The following is a 22,632-nucleotide window of genomic DNA, read 5'->3' on the forward strand; positions in this document are numbered from 1 at the left end:
AGAAAACAGAGGTTGGTGGAGCAAGAACAATGTAGTAAAAGTTACCAAATCTCAAGTTGGAATTTTTAACAAAGTATATTCCAACAGAGAAGTTGAAAATGATTCTGATGTTACTTTTGGTCCTGGTTTTGATACTAAAACTGATAATTTAGCTTCACTCACATGTTCTTCTCAATCTTCTTCAAGAAAAGTTTCACCCAATATAAATATCTCGAACAATGATGCTGTTGTTCGCAACCATCATACTTGCAAATTACCTATCAAATTCAAAGACTATGTACTATATTAATTGGTGTTGATGGGGGAGGGCAGTCCTGCCAAGAGTAATGCAACAGGTGTGACGCTCATGCATTTCAGTGCGGTGATCCGCAGCACCGCACGGAAATGCATTGTCACGCATTTCGACTTGTGCCAGGCTCGCCAGCGGCACTCCTGTGCCTTGGGCTCTCAGTGTTCTGAGAGAGGTACTGCCAGCCGCCCGAGCGCCTAAACAGTTAACTGCGAGACTCTGCTGCAGCGCTCAGCGGCGCGCTACAATGTATCTAGTCTCTCTGCCAGCAGCTGCCTTTGCTGTCCGACTAAGTTCCTGTTGCCCGGAAACTGTAAACATCATGCGCAAACAAATGGTGCAGGCGGCGCCGGCGCGGCTACTCAGACTCTGTCCTAGACTGCTGCTGGTGGGCAGGGCTGCCCTCTAAGTCGTAATACTCAGCTGTCTATAACCACACCAGGGGGCCGGGATTAATCCGGATGTGCCGATTAGCACGAGTGCAGGCTGTGCGGCACGAGACGCTCATGTTTCTCTGAGCGCAATCATGGCCGTGCGCGGCGCCCCGCAGCGCTTTGACACTGCAGCTCGCACCTTGCCCCAGACCCACCTCTGGCAGCTGAGTTCCTCAGGTCAGCAGAGCGCCCCGGCGGCGGCGACAGACTCACTGCAGCTCTGGCCAAGCTGCGCCCAGGCCCGAGGTCTGGACTGCGGAGCGTGGCCCGGGCTCGGGGGTGACGGGGCCGCGGCCCGGCGGCAGCCGAGGAGTGACAGTGTCCGTCGGGATGAAGCAGCAGGCACAGCTGGTAGGCAGACTAGTCAGAGTGGCCAGTGTTGAACCACATTGTGGGTGGGTGGGTACGGCAGCAGCTCAGCAAGTCACTTAGTAAGTGTGTCAGTCACTGACTATCACAGTTTTATTTATTTTTTATGTTATGAACTTTGCAGCGCTGCGTCATGCGGACAATTTACCCCGGGTGCCAGAGAGCGCTTCAACAACAGACAGAGACAACAACTCTGTAGTACTGAGGAGAAACTAGTTGTAAGGCAAATTAATTACACAAAAAGCTTAAGCAAACGTGTTACATGAGGCATAAGTGACAATCGTGAGCAAACGATATAGAACAAGCGCTGCATTACAGGAAAGTGGCATGATGATGCGACGCGTGCAAGTAAGTTATAAAAACCGTGCAAAGTTAGTAACAAGTAGACTAGAGCCTATAATAGTGCAATAAATGGCAGACACTCAAACACAAGAACAAACGAACGTTACGTCGTAGGCAATGGTGGCACTGTCTGGTGCAAGTGTGACAGCAAACAAAATGTAGGAGGTAGCAACCATGTTAAGAGAAAAGTGACACTCAGCAGCAAGAGCTCAGAGCTGTTTGTTAACTTCTATGTAGCCACTTACCTCCTGTGACATGCATTTATTTAAAAAAAAAGGCAGAAAGCCTAGGCTGCGAATGTAGTAGGAACAGTAGTTTTCAAAGAAATTGGGTACCGGTAGGCCAGCCAGAAGGTGAGACACTCACTGTCACACAGCAGCACCTACGTAGAGAGGTAAGCACTGAGCCTTCAGCATTATTACAGCCCATCCCCTTGGACCTTCTACGAAGAGCACTGCGTCATTTATTCTATTTGCCTGGCGGTAGCACCACCGTGACCTTTACTAACATGACATGATGCAGTGAAACAATAATTTCACATAATAAAAAGCATCGATCTACAGGGCTGCTCTGTCTGATTATCCTTCCGGAGTCAGAAAGCCTGCTGCCCCTGGTTTAGTCTGACTTAATACTTCTGCAGCACGTGTAATCACAACAGCTGCTCCGAGTGTCATGTAGGGCTGTGAATAGTGGGTATTATCAAGTCCGAAGTCGGGTCAGTGCATGGACATTTACACTCTCAGTGTTCTTCACAGTGTCTTTTTTTCTGATTTGTGAAGTGGCCTTCCCTAAACACACTGAGTCAAACAGACAGAGACCTGTGTTGTTGACTTCAGTGTGGCTCCTCTCTGCTCGCACATCCTGTTGAGTTGGGGCCTGGACAGTCTGAGAGACCTGCCACAACATGAGACTCAGACTCGAGGCCCAGGCCAGGGGTCCCCATCTTGTTGCTAAGCAATGGCCCGGCTGCCTCGTGATCATTACAAGGCAAGCTGAGGAGAGGCAGAGCTGAACCCCAGTAATGTCACCAGCCCCTACCAGCACAACAACAGGTGGCCAGTCCGGTTGCTTTCGGTTCAGCCTGCGCCTCATGATCATCCACGATGGTTACAGGAGGGAGCAATAGGAGTAGTCTCCTTCCATTGCTGTTGCTCTGCAACAGTTTCAAGAAGTTCTTGGAGTTTCTTGTTGCTCAGTTGGCTGTAATTTCTGATATTTATAAGTTTCCCTCGCCTTAAATGCATGATCTTTGCTCCCGAGAAAGTGTCACTCATAGTCGTTGAAATGTCACTCATGATTTCACTCAAAATTTTAAAATATCACACAGGGCAATCTGAAACCTTGGCAGCTATGGGAGGGGTATGTAGTATGTCAGTATTACTGTGCCTTTAAACATCTACATTCTTTTTAGAGTGTTCTTGTGATTCCTACTCCTCTCATTCTGTTCTTCCACGACAGTTTGCTGTTGGTGCTTTCCTCACTAGCAATCTCTGTCGTGGGCTCCCTGTTTCTGTACTTGTGAAATAAATCCAGTTTCTACGCTCTTCCTCAAGACTGCAACTTATTCGTTTTACCCCTTACTACAGCCATGTGGCAACTGGTCGCCTGAGGTGGGCAATATGTGTGCCTTAATACAAAAAGTGACTTAATTGGGTGGTGCAGTCATGTCAGTACTCCCCCGATGCAATTAGGAATATAGAAGTGACGCCTTGAACATCAGCTGTACTCTCAAATTCAAAACAAACTCAATACAAACGGCATTGCAAGATGAGGAAAACAGCAGTGTTTTTTTCTTTGATGCGCAGTGTACGTGCAACCTTAAAATTTCACTGACACTACTTTGATAGTAGATGAAACACGTCTCCTTTTGGGTTACATCCTACCAAGGTGCCTGGGATAACTCACAGGGGCTTCTTTTCCAAGATGGCGCTCCCATTTCCTGCTTCCTTCGTAGTACGCCGACGCACAGTAGCTTGGTTTGCCTTTCTTCAGTTTTTACTGCAGTACAGCACTCAGTTTGTCCCTTCACGCGTACCGTACTACGACGCGTACAGCAGCCGGATGTGAGGGAGGGAAGTGTATTGGGATCCGGTGTGAATGTACCTGCAGCTGGAGCTCTTAAATTGAAGTAAGTCTGCTGCGGGTCACTTGTGAGAGCCCGAACAGACATAGAGCACTTTATTTTACTCTCAGTCTTTATTCTGCCCACATGCATCCTCTCCTGCCTTTACCCTTTCCATCTCTAGTCTTCTTCTATCCTATCGTATGTTCAAAGACCTGGCCTCTCTTTTATATAATACATTCCCTATCGACCCAGTTGTATTTCTATCCCGGGTTCTGTCACCTCCAACTTAAATCAACCTTCTTTCATTCACTGGCTTTTGCCAGGCCAACCTAATATATTACATACTTTTCTGTTGTATTGCTCTTCAGTATATGTATAATCAATGCCGTATACAAACGTATACATATATTTTTATCGATAGATTTATATAGGTGTAGTGAGGAAGTGTAGTCATACCATGCCTTAAATTTCAAGTATGTAGTTAGTTTCTTGGCTTTTAATTCCAAGGTGCTACTTGCCTCATAGTTCAAAAGTTCGAATAATGTAGCTGTTGCTCTGATATTAACCACCCCGATATGTTTGTAAGGACAGGACCTCTATATAAAACTAATGGTTCCTGCTGCATCAAAATCTTAGCTGCAAGCAATCACTAGTAGTCCAGTGTTAGACAGCTTTATACCACTAGAGTTTTATCCGCTCTGTGGTTTGGGGGTTGTCTTAGTTCTGGTGTATATAGTTGTGGTCCTCAATAAGTAACTTCGGTGGTTTACCGCTTTGTTCCCCCTGGAGGTTCACTGCCCATATAAAGGGCCCTATAACCCTGTTGTAATGTGGCACTTGCTTTTAGCAGTGCTTTATGCTCCTGTGTGTATGACATACCCTGTGTTCCATTCTGTTGTGGTGCTGCGTACGTGGATTCCACCGGCGGCAGTTTGTAATGTGACTGCAGAAGGTGGGATCACGCTCTCTGTGCTCGATCTACTGATGATCAAAGCTGTATTCAACCTGTCCTATGTCCCGAGTCATCATCACACTCCTCATGCATGAGTACCGATCTGTTGCTCTTGAAGTTCATTGCTATAGTCTTATATTCCACGTTTCTGAGCCACTGAGTATCTGCCTTAGTCACAGGTCTACTACAGCTTTCGTCATCATAGTTTATTGCTTGTGTCATAAGTTATATATATATATGTTGGTTGTAATCCCTGAAATTAATGAGTCAAAACAGGAGGGTCTTTTCTTTTAGACTTTATTCAGCACTCAACATAGTGTATGTCACTACAGCTTTTTTCTCAACTGCCCCTGTATACATTACATTTCCCAATTAGTTTCCAATGCCAACATTCCACTATCTCACAGTTTGTGACATTACATTACTCCCCCTCCCTTCATTTTCGAAAAGAAGAGGAAAAAATCAAATGAAACAAAAGAGAGTAGAGACTCAGCACTTGGATTACATTTGTTGAAAAATAGTAATATTTCTTGATACTACTCTGCTATTACTTTCTGCTGTAATTGGAGTACTATGAATTTTGGAACTTCCTAAGGACTCTTTAGAACTTATTCTGTGACATTCTTACTTGCTGTTGCTTCACCAATACTGAGTTTCCTACACTGTAGTTCTAATTTCGAAAAGTCTTCTGGCTCTCAGCATAGTGTTTCATTTTTAGGTCGGGCCAGCTCAGCACATGCGTTGCTCTGCAAGGCATGCTGACCCTACCTTCCACAGATACTATCTGCATCCCCTTCCGACCCACACGCTGTGACCACCCTGACTCCCTCAGCTACGGTCGCTCCCCTCGCAGCTCCTAGCACTGAAGACATTTGGTATCGTAGCGCTCACCTGCATTTCTCGCTGCTCCTTATTGCCAATTTGCTAATGCTCACCCCCATCGCCCCTCTTGTCTCTGCACTGCCCTGACTGCCTGCGCGCCATCACTGTAGAGACTTCGCAGCGCCCAGAAGCATATCCTTTCCATCAGCTGTGTAAACGCAGCGCACCTTTACCGGACTGACCTCGCAGCGCCCACAAGCTCTATTACTGTTCAGCCTCTTGTCTGCAATAATTAATTAATTAATATTCGTAGCGCTTGAAATAATCTAGACGCTTTGGAACCATTTAGTGCACAGTAATTAATTAGCGTTGTGCCACTGTTTAAAACGCGCAGCCAGGAGGTTTGTCTTGCGCTTGCACACATGTGTTTATTTTGTGCATAGCGTCGTGTTTCAGGCTGTACCTCCATTTCAGGTTCTTTTACTGACCAGCTGCCATTTTGTGCTCTGTTGCTGTCCCTCCCTGCCCTGACCTCCGCCCCGCCTCCCAGCTGACCCTACCTTGCCCCTCCCCCTACACTATCCATATATGACAGTTGTTCCCGCGCGCAGCGTTCACGCGCAGCGATCGCGCCCAATCCGCGCCGAAGGTGCGCCAAAGGTAAGCCCGTCTACGCCCGTCCGCGCCTGGACCGCGCCCAGCGCCAGACCCCCTGCCCCTCGCGCTGCCCATCCCTCCCGCATTACCTACGATGCCGCCACCCTCCTAGCCCTTAACCCCGGTCGCGCCCCCACCTGCGTCCAAGCCGCTCCTGGACACACCCATGGACCATTCTCTTGCTACTCCTGCAAATTCAGCGGCACCGACAACATCTCCGCTACGACCACACCACAGATACCCGACCCCAACCACATACAATGCATCCTTCTCAACACCCGCTCGGTGCACAGGCACGCCATTGACCTATGGAACCTACTAGACACCATCTCTCCAGACGTCGCCTTCCTAACGGAAACATGGATGAACGCTTCCTCCGCCCCAGACATCACCATTGCCATCCCGGAAGACTATAAGATCACACGCAAAGACCGTACCAGCCACACAGGAGGAGGCATCGCTATCGTCCATAAGAAATCAATCCGCATCTCAACCAGCTCTGACACCAACCCCGCCAACTCCGAACACCTCCACTTCCAAATACACATCGACCCCAAGACCACACTCAGAGGCACCCTCCTCTACAGACCACCAGGACCCCGCGCTAAATTCAGTGAAGACATCACGGACTTCATCACTCCACACGCGCTCCCCTCCAAAGAATACATCCTTCTGGGAGACCTCAACTTTCACCTCGAAAATATCAACGACCGCAACACCACCACCCTCTTGGACAACCTCGCCAACCTCGGACTTAAACAACTAGTCACTTCCCCCACCCACATCGCAGGTCACACACTCGACCCCATCTTCACCTCCAGCAATCATGTCTCCTTCAGCCACACTACGGATCTCCTCTGGACTGACCACAGCTGCGTTCACTTCACCTACAACAAGCCAAAACCCACTAACCACCTCCATCCAACTCTGCAAAGAAACTGGAACAAGATCACCACCGACCAGATCTCCGCATCGCTCCTTCGAAACACTCCAGCCCACTCTTCTAACCCAGACCAAGCCGCCGCCAACTTCACCCTATGGTTATCCAACACCGCCGACACCATAGCACCACTGAAAAAACGTCAAAGCAAACCTGGCAACAAGAAGGCCTCATGGTTCAACGATGATCTTAAGAAGTCCAAGAAACTCTGCCGCTCCCTTGAAAAGGACTGGAAAAAAGACCCAACCACTAGCACCAGGGACGCCTTCAAAAACGCCGCCCGCACTCACCACCAACTAATCCGAAAGGCCAAGAAAACAGCATTCAAGGATCGACTTGACAACAACGCCCACAACAGCAAGGAACTCTTCAACATCGTCAAGGAATTCTCCAACCCCCCAGCCAACTCCAACGACATCACCCCCTCTCAAGCCCTCTGCGACTCCCTAGCCTCATTCTTCCACAACAAAATTGCAGACATCCACAACAGCTTCGACAACCAACCCGGAGACCAACCCACCCAACCATTTGCTGAACACTCCCCCCCCGTGAACACCCTCAACGACTGGAACCCAATCTCTACTGAGGACACAATCCGCCTGATGAATTCCATCCACTCAGGCTCCCCCACAGACCCATGTCCTCATCACATCTTCAACAAAGCAGACTCCGTCATAGCACCGCACCTACGAGACGTCATCAACTGCTCCTTCAACTCCGCCACCTTCCCGGAAAGCTGGAAACACGCTGAACTCACCGCCCCTCTGAAAAAACCCACAGCGGACCCCACCGAACTCAAAAATTACCGCCCCATTTCGCTCCTTCCATTCCCGGCCAAAGTCATCGAGAAAGCCGTCAACAACCAGCTCGCCGCTTTCCTCGAAGCCAACAAATCCCTCGACTCCTCACAATCTGGCTTCCGAGCAAAACACAGCACTGAGACCGCCCTCATCGCAGCAACAGACGACATTCGAACTCTATTGGACAATGGAGACACAGTCGCCCTCATCCTCCTCGACCTCTCGGCAGCATTCGACACAGTTTGTCACAGCACCCTGGTACAACGCCTCAATAACATCGGAATACAAGGAAAAGCACTTGAATGGATCACCTCGTTCCTCACCGGAAGAACCCAGAGAGTCCGCCTCCCACCATTCAAGTCCGAGGCTACTGAAGTCATCTGTGGCGTACCTCAAGGATCCTCACTCAGCCCCACCCTCTTCAACGTTTACATGAGCCCCCTCGCGGCCATCGCCCGCCAACACAACCTCAACATCATCTCTTACGCGGATGACACTCAACTAATCCTTTCTCTCACCAATGACCCCAGCACCGCCAAGACTAACCTACACAAAGGAATGAAAGAAGTTGCCGAATGGATGAAACAAAGCCGTCTGAAACTGAACTCAGACAAAACAGAAGTCCTCATCTTAGGTACATCCCCCTCTGCATGGGACGACTCTTGGTGGCCGGAAGCCCTTGGAAAAGCACCCATCCCGACAGACCACGCACGGAACCTAGGCGTCATCCTGGATTCTTCACTCTCAATGAACAGACAAGTCAGCGCCGTTACCTCATCCTGCTTCAACATTCTTCGCATGCTCAGAAAAACATTTCGCTGGATCCCCACCGAAACAAGGAAAACAGTCACCCATGCTCTAGTCACGAGCCGTCTAGACTACGGAAACACCCTCTACGCAGGTACGTCCGCTAAACTCCAGAAGAAACTCCAAGGAATCCAAAACGCCTCAGCCAGAATCATATTAGACATCCCGCGCAACGAACACATCTCTGGCCACCTGAAAGACCTCCACTGGCTACCCGTCAATAAGAGAATCACCTTCCGACTGCTAACCCACGCACACAAATCACTCTACGACATCGGACCGGAATGCCTCAACTCACGACTATCCTTCTACACCCCCTCCCGCCAACTTCGCTCTTCCAGCCAAGCCCTCGCCACTGTACCTCGCATCAACAAGACCACCATGGGAGGCAGATCATTCTCTTACCTGGCTGCTAAAACATGGAACTCACTCCCCGCTTACCTTCGCCTCACCCAGCACCACCTAGCATTCAGAAAGCAACTTAAAACGTGGATATTTGACAAGTAAACCTCCTCCCATTTCTAAGCGCCTTGAGACCCTCTGGGTAGGTAGTGCGCTATATAAATTCTCTGACTTGACTTGACTTGACTCCCATATTTTTCATTGGCTTGTGCCATTGTCCTCTGTAATCTGCAGCTGTTCATTTGTCAATAGGTTTAGTAGTCCCTCCTTAGTACCGCCTTGTCTCATTTTGTAACCTCCCATGGCAACATCTCCTGTTACATGTGTTATTAGTTGGTTAGCCAAATTACAGCCTCTGAGCACGAATGCTACTTATCATTTCCTTTAAAATTGTGGTCCTGGATGCTTCTTAGTTCCAATCACTGTGTTGGGGACTCTCATATCACCACACATTCTTATATCCTCTGTATCTTTTTTCAGAACTGCCACAATCAGAGATATCCATTTAACTGGCTCAAAAATATCTTGCTGAAGAATTGAATGTATCTTTTTCTACATTTGCCTGTAATGTACTGGAACTCTTCTGTGAGCTTGTGCCACTGGGGTCACAGCCTCATTAACCCCTACGCTGCGGGGGGTAAGTACCCCACTGTGCTGGGGGGCAGGAGGGCGCGCACAGCGCCCCCACGCTCATGACAAGCTCAGCTTGACATGAGGCACGGCGCTCCGGTGCTCATGATGAGCTGAGCTCATCACAGCTGCACCTGTTTCCGTGGAACGCCTGCACAGCAGGGGAATTATCTCTGCGTGTGAGCGTTCCACGGCTCATGACGAGCTGAGCTCGTCATGAACACCGGAGCACCGTGAGCTCGTCATGAGCATGGAAGGTGTTAATGTGATTGCTTTATCATTCAGCTTTCCTAGTCCTGTAAATAATTGTGGATACTGCTTTAGAGCCGGGTGGTCCGTTGTGATATGACACTTGGAATCGTGTTGCAGTATTTATAAACATGTATTTATTTTCAAATATATGTTTTTTTACCTCTTTATTAGTTTCATCCTTATCAGTCAATCCAATTAGCTCTTTTTCTGATATAATGCCTGGCACGGTAGACCTGATAATAAAACATATGTATTCTTCTGCTTCCAATTGTTCTTCTATCTCTGTTTCTGTGGGGTGCCTAGACAAATAATTTGCTGGATTAAATTATTTTCCCAGCTTGTAAATGATCTTTAAATCATAATCCATCAGTCACTTCTCACACCTTTCGGTACGTGGAGGCATTGTCATTTTTGGGTTTCAATAAATTGCAACTAGTGCATGATGGTCTGTTCTAAAAGCAAAGTGTTTGCCATATATAAACTCATGTTAATGTTCACACTCCTAAACTACTGCAAGACTTTCTCTATCTAGCTGTGAGTACCTGAATTCAACATCAGACAGACTTTTACTAGCATGTGTTACCACATACCAAGGAGTTTCCCTGCCAGGTTTATGCTGCACCAAGAGCATACCAAGTCCCACAGGGATGGTATCCACTACTACCTCTGTGCACAATTGTGGATCAAAATACTTAAAATTAGCTGCAGACAATACGCCATCTTTTATTTGTTTAAATGCTTGTTCATAGTTTACATCCCAATTGAGTTTTTGACCTTTCTCTGTTAATTCTGAGAGCAGTGCTCTTATAATGACAGATTTTTTTACGAACTATGAGCAGTAACTGGCCATTCTCAAAAATGGAAGCAGTTCAGACACACTATAGGAATAGCTGTCACGTATAAAGATGATAATTTTGGGATCAGGTCTTGTACCTTTTTGAGAAAATATGTGACCATAAAATATTAATTCAGATTTGTTTCACACACTTTCCTAAGTTTAGCTTTAGACCTGCTGTCACAAGTAGTTCACTTAATGCTCAATCATGTTCTACCTGTGTTTTTCTGAATATCAAAATATTGTCACTATAGTTTAGTGCATTCCTCACAGGCCTCATTACATACATTCTTTATTGTTTTCTGAAAAATCCAGAAGCTGAGCATATCGGGGCTCAAAAAATCCCAAAAATGTTACTAGTCCTGCAGGACTAGTACCTTAAAAAATGTCCTCGACCTAACTGCAACCTACTTGACCTCCGTCTCTTTAAGCGGAGCAATTGTGACAACGTAACAAGATTTAAAGGCATCTTTACTGCTCATTAACTTTGTGAGCAATAAAAATGCCTTTAAATCTTGTTATCTTGTCACATTTGCTCCGTTTTCACAGACAGGGGACAAAAGTTGGTTTGTTTTCCTACTCGCCAGAAAGGACGAGTAGGACCTAAAAATTTAGCTCGACTATGCGAACGGTCGAGTGGAATTTTCGAACCCTGCATGTAGTAAAGTTCAATCTTTTGTACCTAAATTGCCCTAAATGCAGCAAAAATGTTCTGTAACAAGACTAATCATCAATTTCTAATTGATGGCATCCCTTATATAAACCCAATTTTGAGAAGATTTAGCACACCACTGATGCTAATTATCGTTTCCTTTATAAATATGGTCTTGGATGCTTCTTTCTTTCTATCAGTCACTGTGTTGGGGACTCTCATAACCACACAAATTCTTATTTCCTCTATCTTTTTTCAGAAGTACCACAATCAGAGATCCAATGCATTGGCCGAGAAACTGGCTCAAAAATATTTTGATGAAGAATCAAATTTATCTTTTTTTATTTTTGTCTGTAAATGTATGTGAACTTGCGCCACAGGTTTCACAGTCTTGTTAATGTGATTGCTTGATCTTACTGCTTTTCTAGTTCTGAAAACCTTCCGAAACAAAAAACTCACTGTTTTGCTTCCCACTAGAAAACATATACATGTGATGGACTAAGAGATGGTAGTTTATCCATGTTCTGATATTTAGTGACACATATTAAATTGCACGTTCCTACACTGTCTAGCACAAAAGGTACTTTTTATAAGCCAACTACGCTATGTACAGACATTTTTTTAGTTTCCTCTCTTCTGATCATGTGAATTTGTTTGAATTTGCATCCTTCAGACATCCTGTATAATCTTTATGATTGTTCATCTTCTTCATCCTCATAATCATTTTTAACACTGCATTTACCTTCGATATTTAACTTTGCTTACTTTCCTTTTAGTCTCAAACATATTTTGCTTGTTTCAGTTTTTTAATGCTTTTTTTTGTATCTCTCTTGAACCTGCACAAACTTGTAAAATGATTAAACCTTTCACTTTATACGCATTGTTGACCTAGTGCAGGACAAACTTTTATATTTGGGAACTGCAATACACATCTATAACACTGCCTCTTTTTCTTTATTTTGCCCATCTGCTAATTCTGTATTAGCATCATATGTTCTATGTAATGTTATATTGTATGTCATTGTTCTTCATTGTTCTTCAGTTTTTACCCGACCTTGCTCCATATTGGTAATATGCTTTTGTCACTGTTCGACTGCAAGTAATTTTTCCTACAACTTTTTCCTGTATTTTACAGAACATCCATGAATTATCCTAAGTCTTATTGCTTCTTTATTGTTAAACTTTTCGAATTCACAAAAAGTGATAAGCTTCCTTAATCTTGTTACATATTCATCCATGAACACCTTATTTTGAAAAGTAACACTGAAATTTATAATTTTCGAAATCCAAATTCCTTTGCCGATCAAACCTGTCATTTACCTTTTCTTGTTCAAATCCTTTACATCATCTCTTACCAAATTTAGTAGATTGTTCGCCAGATGAACATCTGTGTGCTATTAACATTTAGCGTTTACAAAATGCTTGAATCTTCTCCATTTCTCCCACCCTTGTGCAATATTGTGCTGATAAGAGAAATTTTAAAGGCCTTTGGAAAATTATGCTTTATACATTTGCTATGGTCTGCTCATCATTGTTTGTGTCTGTGTTAATTGTAGCTTCACTGCTTGTTTCTACACTTGATTTTGTATTTAGGGAAAAGAAAAATATAAAAATGTGCCTTTTTAAATTTGAGTCTAGTTTGACCTTGAAGCAGAATTAATTATGTTTATTTGACATTGTGTTGAACTGCAGTTGACTTTATAATGGCCATTGTCATTTATTTCAATGATGCAGTTCACCTCATGATTGAAGTAGATCTGCCTGACTTTTTATTGCCTGTCATCCTTTATTTCAATGCTGCAGTACACCTTTAAATGTTAATCAGCACAGGGTGCACTTGTGCTTGTATTGGCACTGCACGTGTGACTAGCACGCACGTGTGCTGTGTCATTTCAGGATATCATACATGCACATGAGCAGCGTCTTTCATGATTTAACTGAGTAGCATCTTTTGAATAGCATGGTGCTTGTGCACTTCAACCTGCATCCTGCTAGTACATTAAAGGTTGTTCAGCCTTCTGTACTATCTTATGAGTGCTATAGTAATTTTTCACTGCAGGATGTTCGTACAACTGTCTGATGCCTGTCCCGCTGTTGCTGCTAGTTCACTTCAAATGTCAGCCAACCCAGGGGTGTGGAATTTAATGAAATATCTACTTGTCCATGGGGCAGATTGCTTCATAAATTTACTTGTTCTGTTACAAAATCCACTTGCCCCTTTGGTGCCATGTAGTGTGGTGATAAATTATGGAAGCAATCTCATTATATAAGAGCTCTGATGTAGCCTCTCTGATAATGCCTGGGCTCATACCATAGTAGTTTTTGAATACTTAAAAATCCCCTTATGTTGCCACGTTTCCGGAGATCTACATACTGGAGCGGCAGGTAGTGGTAAGCAATAGTTAGTGTTAGAATGCCCTTTTGAGTATTTGTAAACCTAATAACTTGCATGTTTTAAGGGTTTTCAACAACTCTTCTCATACTGAGAAATGTTGGAAATTTACTCCTGACAATGGCAGGCGTAAGCATTCTTCCAGAGCTGGGGAAAGAGTGGTTGGAGGGAGAGTGAACTTGTAAACACTCAGATTTTCGCATGAGCAAATCTGCGCATTCATATTTGTTAATGCTAAAACGCAGTTCACAAATATTTTCTAGGAGTACTATTTCTTGTCCTACTTATGTAAATTATGGGGAATTCACAAAGCCATATAGCTGTACTTAATGCTAAGACATATACTTTTGAGACTTTCTTTAATAATTGGGCCCCAAATTTGGTCTGACGTTGACCATGACCTTTTGCGTTTATTAAAATGCTGTCTGTCTCTCTCTGTATTGGCTGGCTACACTGTGAGTGACCGCATACTGCTCTTTCACAAGGCGCATATCGGCCACAATGTAGTATTGTTCATTGCCAATAACTACTGTGGCAGTGTGTGCTTTTTGAGACAAAAAACAATTGTTGCTTTTGCCAATGTTTGTTATAAATATGATGCTGAGGACTCAGCAGCTCCCTCACCAATAAGGTTTTACAAAAATCATGCCAAAATAATTCACACATTGGCAAAATTAAAAAGCTGCCCACCAATTTCAGACCTTCTGGCTTTGCCAATGCTTGTTTATTTTTGTTTCCCATAATCTTATACAAACTGGTTACACTGATTTTTCATTATCAATATTTTTTAGGAAATGCTAGAATGCAGCAACACATGTTACTAAATGATGCTGCAGAGAATTGGTACCTGAAAGTTTACAGTAGTTTAGCTAAATGTTTTTTTTTCCTGCTTTCTTCTTTTTTATGAACATTCTATTTTGAAAGCAAAGAATCATCAATCTTGGGGGGCGTGGCTTGGACGGCAGGAGGAATGGCCGCCTAAACAGAGTGCACCGCGGATAGGGGAGCGAGCTCCGTGTTACCACTGCTCCCAGCGGCGCGATTCGGTCCAGATCAAAGGTACCTGCGCCGGGACCCTCGCTGCACCCATCGATGCCCTGAGATCTGTCTGGGGACCGCTTTGTGGGGACTTTGCTGGCCTTCGGGCGGCCGCGCCTGAGTCATTAAGCTCACGTGGTGATCCTTAACCGGTCTCACTGCCACATGGCTGCATTTTAATACCCTAAGACAGAGGTCTTCAATCTGTGGGGCGCGACCCCCAGGGGGGTCGTGGAGTCCTGGGAAGAGGGTCGCAGATTCTGCCAGAGTGCAGTTCCTGGCGTAGGGCTGATCGAGGGTCCTTAAGGCGGAGGCCGCCTAATTCACACCGAGGTGTGAAAAACATTAAAGCCTCGTTAACAAGTAAAGGTCTTTTAAAGACCTGTGATAGTACTCTGGTGTGCCTTTGTGTGTGTCCAAGCTGTTTCAGCCAGGCTGACATACAGGAGCTGGGGGGGGGGGAGGGGAGGGGGGTTGAGGAGGCTGTAGCTTAGCTGTGGGTTTATTTTTACTTTTAACGTTTGATATAGCGCTTGTTTAACCCGTAGGTATCAGAGCGATTTACAAATACACAGTAAACAGCAGAAGGACATTACAATCATATCCTTGGTTTAAGTCCCACGAGCCCTCATACCTGGCGCCTGTGCAGGAGAAATGTGGCTGAGAGTCTGTTCTTCATGGTGAGATGTTTTCACAGCCGGCTGCCCCCCCCCCCCCCCCCCCCCCCCCCCCATCCCAAGCAGGGAGGCACAGAGATGCCCTCCCATGAGAGAGGAAGACGAAGCAGAGAGATACTGACCCCCATGAGAGAGGCACAGACAAGGTGGGTGAATGAATGATGGGTGGATGGATGGATGAAAGGGTGGACGGATGAAGGATGTATGGATGGATGGATGAAAGGGTGGATGGCTGTATGGATGGACGGATGGAAGGATGAAAGGGTGGACGGATGTGTGAAAAGGTGGGTGGATGAATGATGAGTGGATGGATGTAAAGATGAAAGGGTGGATGGATGGATGAAGGATGGATGGATGGATGTGTGAAAAGGTGGGTGGATGGAGGATGGATGGATGAAAGGGTGGATGGAAGGATGAAAGGGTAGATGGATGAGGGATGGATGTATGGATGGATAAAAGGTTGCATGGATGAATGATGGATGGATTTGTGAAAAGGTGGGTGGATGAGTGATGGGTGAATGGATGGATGTAAGGGTGGATGGATGAAGGATGGATGGAAGGATGAAAGTGGATGGATGGATGAAGGATGGATGTATGGATGGATAAAAGGTTGCATGGATGAATGATGGATGCATGGATGGATGTGTGAAAAGGTGGGGGGTGTCATGGATTGGCAGCAGCGCAGGCTCACACACGCCACTAACCTTAGGTCAGGGTGTCCGGCAGAAACGACTTCGGATGCTAAGCTCTCCTTACCCCACCAGACACGGAACCCACAGTGGAAGCGAAACACACTGTGCGCACACGTACCTAGCCGGGAAAGGGGAAGTGGATAAAATAAAAAATGGGTAGCGATGATTCCTTGGGATCCCCCGGGAGTCTGGTCACCAAGATGCTTAGGACAGCAGGAGAGGACCCACCTGATTAGGGAAAAGTAAGGAACACAGTCAACACTACACTTCAGGTGTCTCGGACAGTATATGAAGCAATTTGTAGGCACACCACTCACCGGAATCATACAAAACCCTGGCAGTGAATAGAGGACACCACAGCAAGCCTGCAAGGACTATGACTCGTTCTGTAATGAGTTCAGAAACTGTGGCCTGAGGTAGTCAAAAAGGAAGTAGAAAAATAGCGGTTGTTTAAAATGGCACAAACCGCTCTCAGTGTCAGCCACAAGATTGCTTCAGGGAACCCACAAGAAAACGTCCGTGGAATAATGTCTCTTTCTCTGTGTGGCAAGAACTGTCCGTGAACAAAACAAACAAAATAATAAACAGTTCTGAGACTACGTCTCCCAGAAACCCTCTCTGGCGAGACAGCGAGTATGGATGGATAAAAGATTGCATGGGTGAATGATGGATGGATGTGTGAAAAGGTGGGTGGAAGAATGATGGGTGGATGGATGGACGGGTGGATAGGTAAAGGATGGATGTATGGATGGAAGTATGAAAGGGTGGATGGATGATGGATGTATGGATGGATAAAAGGTTGCATGGATGAATGATGGATGGATGTGTGAAAAGGTGGGGGATGAATGATGGATGGGTGGGTGGATGTATGGATGAAAGGGTGGATGGATATATGGATGGAATAATGAAAGGGAGGATGGATGAAGGATGGATGTATGGATGGAAGGATGAAAGGGTGGATGGATGAAGGATGGATGTATGGGTGGATGGATAAAAGGTTGCATGGATGAATGATGGATGGATGTGTGAAAATGTGGGTGGAAGAATGATGGATGGATGGACGGGTGGATAGGTAAAGGATGGATGTATGGATGGAAGGATGAAAGGGTGGATGGATGATGGATGTATGGATGGATAAAAGGTTGCATGGATGAATGATGAATGATGGATGGATGGATGTGTGAAAAGGTGGGTGTGTGGATGGACGGGTGGATAGGTAAAGGGTGGATGTATGGATAAAAGGATGAAAGGGTGGATGGATGAAGGATGGATGGATGTGTGGAAGTGTGGGTGGATGAATGATGGATGGGTGGATGTGATGAGGTCTAACAGGCGCATTCATGGTTGTCGATAGTTGTTTATGATGAGGAGTACCAGTTTCTAGAATCTTTTGTCGGAAGGGGGTCCTTTTGCCTAAAAAGGTTTTACAAGGGGGTCTCAACATCTAAAAGTTTGAAGACCTCTGGGGAGATTCTCACCCATGATCTAAGTGAGCAGCGCACCTCACCTACTATGCATTGATTGGTCTCTGCGCCTACATGTTACTCAGTGCACTCCCTGCTCTTCCGTAAGCCGTAACCAGTGTCATACATGCCTTGGAGCCTGGTCCCATCCACTCAGGTGTTCCCAGGTGCATAAGTAGTCTCTTTTCGCGTGGGTGCCCAGTCTCGACAGCCAGCAGTGTCCTCCTACAGCACCTACGGTCTGGCTGGTTCCCAGCAAATGCGAACATAATCCAGACACAATAGCAATCCTGCGGCCGACACTTTTCGCAAAGGTGCCCAGCCTTTTCATCCAGCGGTGTTCTCCTACAGCATTTAGGGTCGAGCAGGCACCCAGCGAACGAGAACATACATCAGGCAACAATGGCGAACAGAGAGGACAGGAATAATTCTAAAAAGGCGAAACCAGACTCACTTTTGGACTCACCCATCAAAAGTAAAGCCGATATGGCAGCCAATATGGAAATGATTCTCAGGAAACTGGCAGATCTACATGAACTTTCTAAATCCACCAAATCCAATACCGACTCTATGCAACTTGAGCTCACTGCGATCAGAGCTGATATAAATGTAATTAACACGGGCTTGGGCGCGGCTGAACAACGAATAAGCGACATGGAGGACATCTCAAAACAATCAGTCTCCAAAATCAAATGTCTAGAAAAGACCACGGAAGAGTTGAAACGCCACAACGCGGAGTTGGAAGACAGGAACAGAAGAGGTAACCTCAAGAACTTTGGCGTTCCGGAGAATTCAGAAAAAGATGCGGATTCCTGCGTGGCATTCCTTGAATCATGGATTCCCATGATCACCAAATTGGACTTCCCACACGGCCTTGAATTGGATAGGGCGCACAGGATCCCCACCTTCGCTACCAAGAGTTCCAATGGCCCCAGACCACTGATCTGCAAACCCCTCAGATTTCAGCACGTTGAGATGATCCTCCAATTCGCAAGAAGAAAACACTCCATCTCATGGGATGGCCATAAAATCATCTTCACACAAGACTATCCAAGAGATGCAGTGGCAATCCGCAAAGGTTTCCTGGAGCTCAGAGACAAGCTAAGATCCAAAAGCATTCCTTTCTCCTTTGCTGGTCCAGCGAAATTCAGGGTTGTAATCAACAGCCACCCGAGATACTTCACAGACCCCAAAATCCTTGCTGATCTTCTGGAAGACCGTCTCGAACAAGAAAAGGACCTGGCGTCCGGCCTCTCGAACAAAAGGAAGACATGATCTCACTTGCAATCTGGCTCAATTTACTGTCATTCTAGTTTCAATTCTACCTTTAATATCCTACTCCGTAATTGTTGCCCTGCGCCTCAATGTTCGTCCTCCTGCGGGCCATAGTTTCCTTTGCTTGACACTTCCTTGTGGATGCAGGTACCCACATCTGTACTGTGAGTAGGCCTTGAGCCCCAATATATTGATGTTCTTTCGTGTTCTATTTACGCATGTTGTATGCTCCAACCTGTAATCAATGTTTCTTTCCTAAATGCTTGCCTATTTGCGGTAGGTGTAGCAGCAGCTTTAATGCCAATAGACCTGTGCCCTGCTATAGCGTTGTAATATTGTTGTAATATTGCTGATCTTTATTGCTCTGTATTGCTCTTTATGGCTCGCCGACACGGTTAGTTATATGTGCTATAGTTATATCCATTTCGCATTACTGCTTAATGCCTTTGCTCTCTAATCACCGCTCATGTTCACTGTTATAGTTAATGGGCCTCTCCTTTCAACGTCACAGCAGCTTGTACTGGTTAAAATATGTAAAATTGCCGAACTTATTTCTAACATTACCTTATCTTAGTCTAGGGAAGCTTCTAGCTACCATCTATGTATCCCTGATTTCCGCCTTGCACGGGACTGCCGTCGCACTCCCGATGTACGTATTGGGGGGGTGATAGGGGGGGGGGATAGGGGGAGGGGGTGCAGGGAGGGGGAGGGGGGTGTAGGGAGGGGAGAAAATGGAGCTAAAAGAGTTCAAAGTGCCTTAGTCTTTCTTTATTTTCTGTACTGTTTTGTTCTTATGTTTACCTATTCCACATATGTCAGATGCATTTCGTTGCAGTCCACTGTACCTTCACACAATGGCCCTCACGCTGACCGCGCTGAGCAACTTGGGGAGCTACCCATTGTCTCCCTTAGATCACAGCGCACTTTCTCAGCGATGCTCCTCACCCCAAATGGCTAAGACAAACTCACTAGCCGTTGATCTCACAATAGTCTCTCTTAATGTTAAGGGCCTCAACCCTTCCGGTAAAACGGAGGAAAGTTCTCGAGTATATTTCCAAATCCAAGGGGGACATTATTTTACTGCAAGAAACCAAACTGTCCGAGGATGATCTCCGCTTCTTGAACATCCATTGGGCGTCATACATCCTGTCTTCACCAGCATCTCACAAAAAAAAGCTAACCTTACTCTAGTCTCACACTCCCACGACGAAGTAGGCAGACTATCCATTACTAACCTTCTAAGGGAAGACGACCCCATTCATGTACTAAATATCCACGGCCCAAACGCAGACGACCCGGAATTCTGGGATTCTGTCTTCCGCTCATTAGAACCTATCCCTACGGATGACCTGTTGATAGCGGGAGGTGACTTTAATCTCCCCTTGACCCAATTCTTGATAGACAATCTAAGTGTGCCTTCCACCCCTCCCGCTCGCATGATGCCCTCCTTCGCCTCTGTGACAGATACCACCTGAAAGACTCATGGCGCCTACAAAATCCAGATGGTAGGGATTACACATTTTACTCTGCAACACACAATTCCTAGTCACGTATCGACTTCATTTTGGTCTCAAGCCCCTTCACACATCTTATAGAGGAGACAGAAATAGCCCCCAAATTAGTCTCTGATCACGCCTGTATCCGCACCAAACTGGCTGGTTCCAAAACGTTTCTCCCACCGAAGAGATGGCGCTTTAATGATGAGACACTTTCAGACCCCACAACAAATAATAATATCAAACGCCATTGAGAAATATCTTTCCATAAACAACACCCCCAACACTACACCTAATACCCTGTGGGATGCTCTGAAAGCCGCAATTCGTGGGGTCATCATCACCATTAGGGCCAGGACAAACAAGGCGCTTAATAAAGAACTAGAGTCTCTGGAACACCGGATTGGCACACTAGAAGCCCAACACAAATCCAACCCGCTTGATTCTATAGTTTTAGATACGTTTACCAAGAAAAAATATGAATACAACTCCATCACCAGCAAACGGGCGGGAGTATGGATTAATCGCTTCAAGGCCCTAAAACTATGCGAGGGCAATAGAGCTGGGAAACTGTTGGCCTCCTACCTCAAACATAAACAGAAACTGACTACCATATCGTCCATTAAAGATACCAGCAACGTCACACATACTAAACAGTCAAACATCCTTGACACTTTCAAAACATTCTACGAAGATCTTTACAAAAATGACAAAATATTAGACGAATCCGCCTGCGCTGACTACCTCAATTCACTCTACCTTCCAAAACTTTCTGAATCTGACAGATCTCATCTGGTCTCCCCAATCTCTAGTTCAGAAATCAAAGCAGCAATTAACACCCTGAAGAATAATAAGGCCCCAGGTGCAGACGGCTTCACTGCACCCTTCTATAAGGCCTTTGCAGACCAAATTAGCCCTCCGCTCCTTAAGCTTTATAACTCTGCTGCAGTCAGTGGCGGTGTTTCCCCTTCAATGAGTGAGGCCACGAATATAGTACTACCCAAAGAAGGGAAGGACCCACTACTCACTAAAAATAACCGCCCCATATCCTTGATAAATCTAGATTGCAAGATATATGCTAAAATCTTAGCGACCAGACTAAATTCCATCCTCCACAAATTAATTAGCCCCTCGCAGGTTGGCTTCCTAAAAAAACGGATGTCTAACGACAACACAAGACTATTATGTCATATTCTAGAAAAGGCAAAGTCCTCTCCTGTGCCAATGGTGGCGATAACCTTGAACGCGGAAAATGCCTTTGACAAGGTCTCGTGGTCCTTTCTACGTCAGTGTATGCACTCTTTCAACCTTGGCGACCCCTTTACCAGGATGGTGATGGCCCTCTACTCTGCCCCTTCTGCCAGGATAGCTATAAACGGCACCCTATCTGACCCTTTCCGCCTATACCATGGTACCAGACAGGGTTGCCCTCTCTCACCAGCTCTCTTTCTATTAGCCCTTGAGCCCCTCCTTACAGATATCAAAAATAACGTGGACATTGCGGGTATTTCTTTTGGGGACTCGCGTGTCAAGTTAGCAGCGTATGCGGACAACATTCTGATCACGACGGAAAACCCTGCTAACTCCATTGCTGCGCTAATGACCTCAATTGACAAATACTCCTCCCTTTCCGGCTACAAATTAAATAGAGATAAATCCGAAGTAAAACCTCTTAATATCCACACTACGTGAGAAGTGCTGGGCAATTCCGGCCTATTCTGGCAAACAGGCGTGATTAAATATTTGGGGATTGAGTTCACAGATGAGCTATTGAGTACCCTTAAACATAACGAAAACAAAACCCTGAACAAAATCAAAAGTCTGTTGGCCGGATGGTCACCCCGTTTCATCACCTGGTGGGGCCGTATTGAAACCATAAAAATGATGATATCCCCCCTGGTTAACTACCTTGTCACGATGCTCCTACTCTTCCTCTCCAAAGAATTCCATACCAAATTGGATAAAATCATCTCGGCATTTCTTTGGCAGGGCAAAAAAGCCAGAATCAGTTTTAAAAAACTACGATTAGATAAAAAACTAGGAGGAGTCAATCTGGCGGATTACAAAATTTACCAAACCGCCTTTTTAGCAAAACAGGGGTCGCACTGGATATCCTCCCAACCTGATTATACCCCAGTGTGGCTCTCTGTGGAAAAGTCAATATTGAAGGGTCTCAGCCCCTGCGCCCTACCCACCGTCAAACCCCGTCCCAGCCTAGGTCCGGGTCCTATCTTCAAAAACACTAAATTGGCTCTTCTAAAAGTTAGTAATTACCTGCCACAACAATTCCGTCACTCGTATTGGGAGTCATTATGGCACAATGCCGCCATTACATACAAAGAGAAACCTCA

At 45.7% G+C, this 22,632-nt stretch overlaps 1 protein-coding gene across 1 annotated transcript in view; it reads left to right on the forward strand.

Moving 5' to 3' along the window:
- Positions 1-3,475: 3,475 nt before the first annotated feature.
- Positions 3,476-22,632, forward strand: part of TFIP11 (tuftelin interacting protein 11) — a 107,254-nt gene continuing 88,097 nt past the window's right edge. Inside the window, exon 1 of the mRNA XM_086959587.1 lies at positions 3,476-3,562. The gene's annotated coding sequence lies outside the window, so the exon portion shown is untranslated. The remainder of the gene's footprint in view (positions 3,563-22,632) is intronic.

The sequence above is a fragment of the Lissotriton vulgaris genome, chromosome 2_2, assembly GCF_964263255.1.
Source record: "Lissotriton vulgaris chromosome 2_2, aLisVul1.2, whole genome shotgun sequence".
In the NCBI taxonomy this organism is placed as follows: domain Eukaryota; kingdom Metazoa; phylum Chordata; class Amphibia; order Caudata; family Salamandridae; genus Lissotriton; species Lissotriton vulgaris.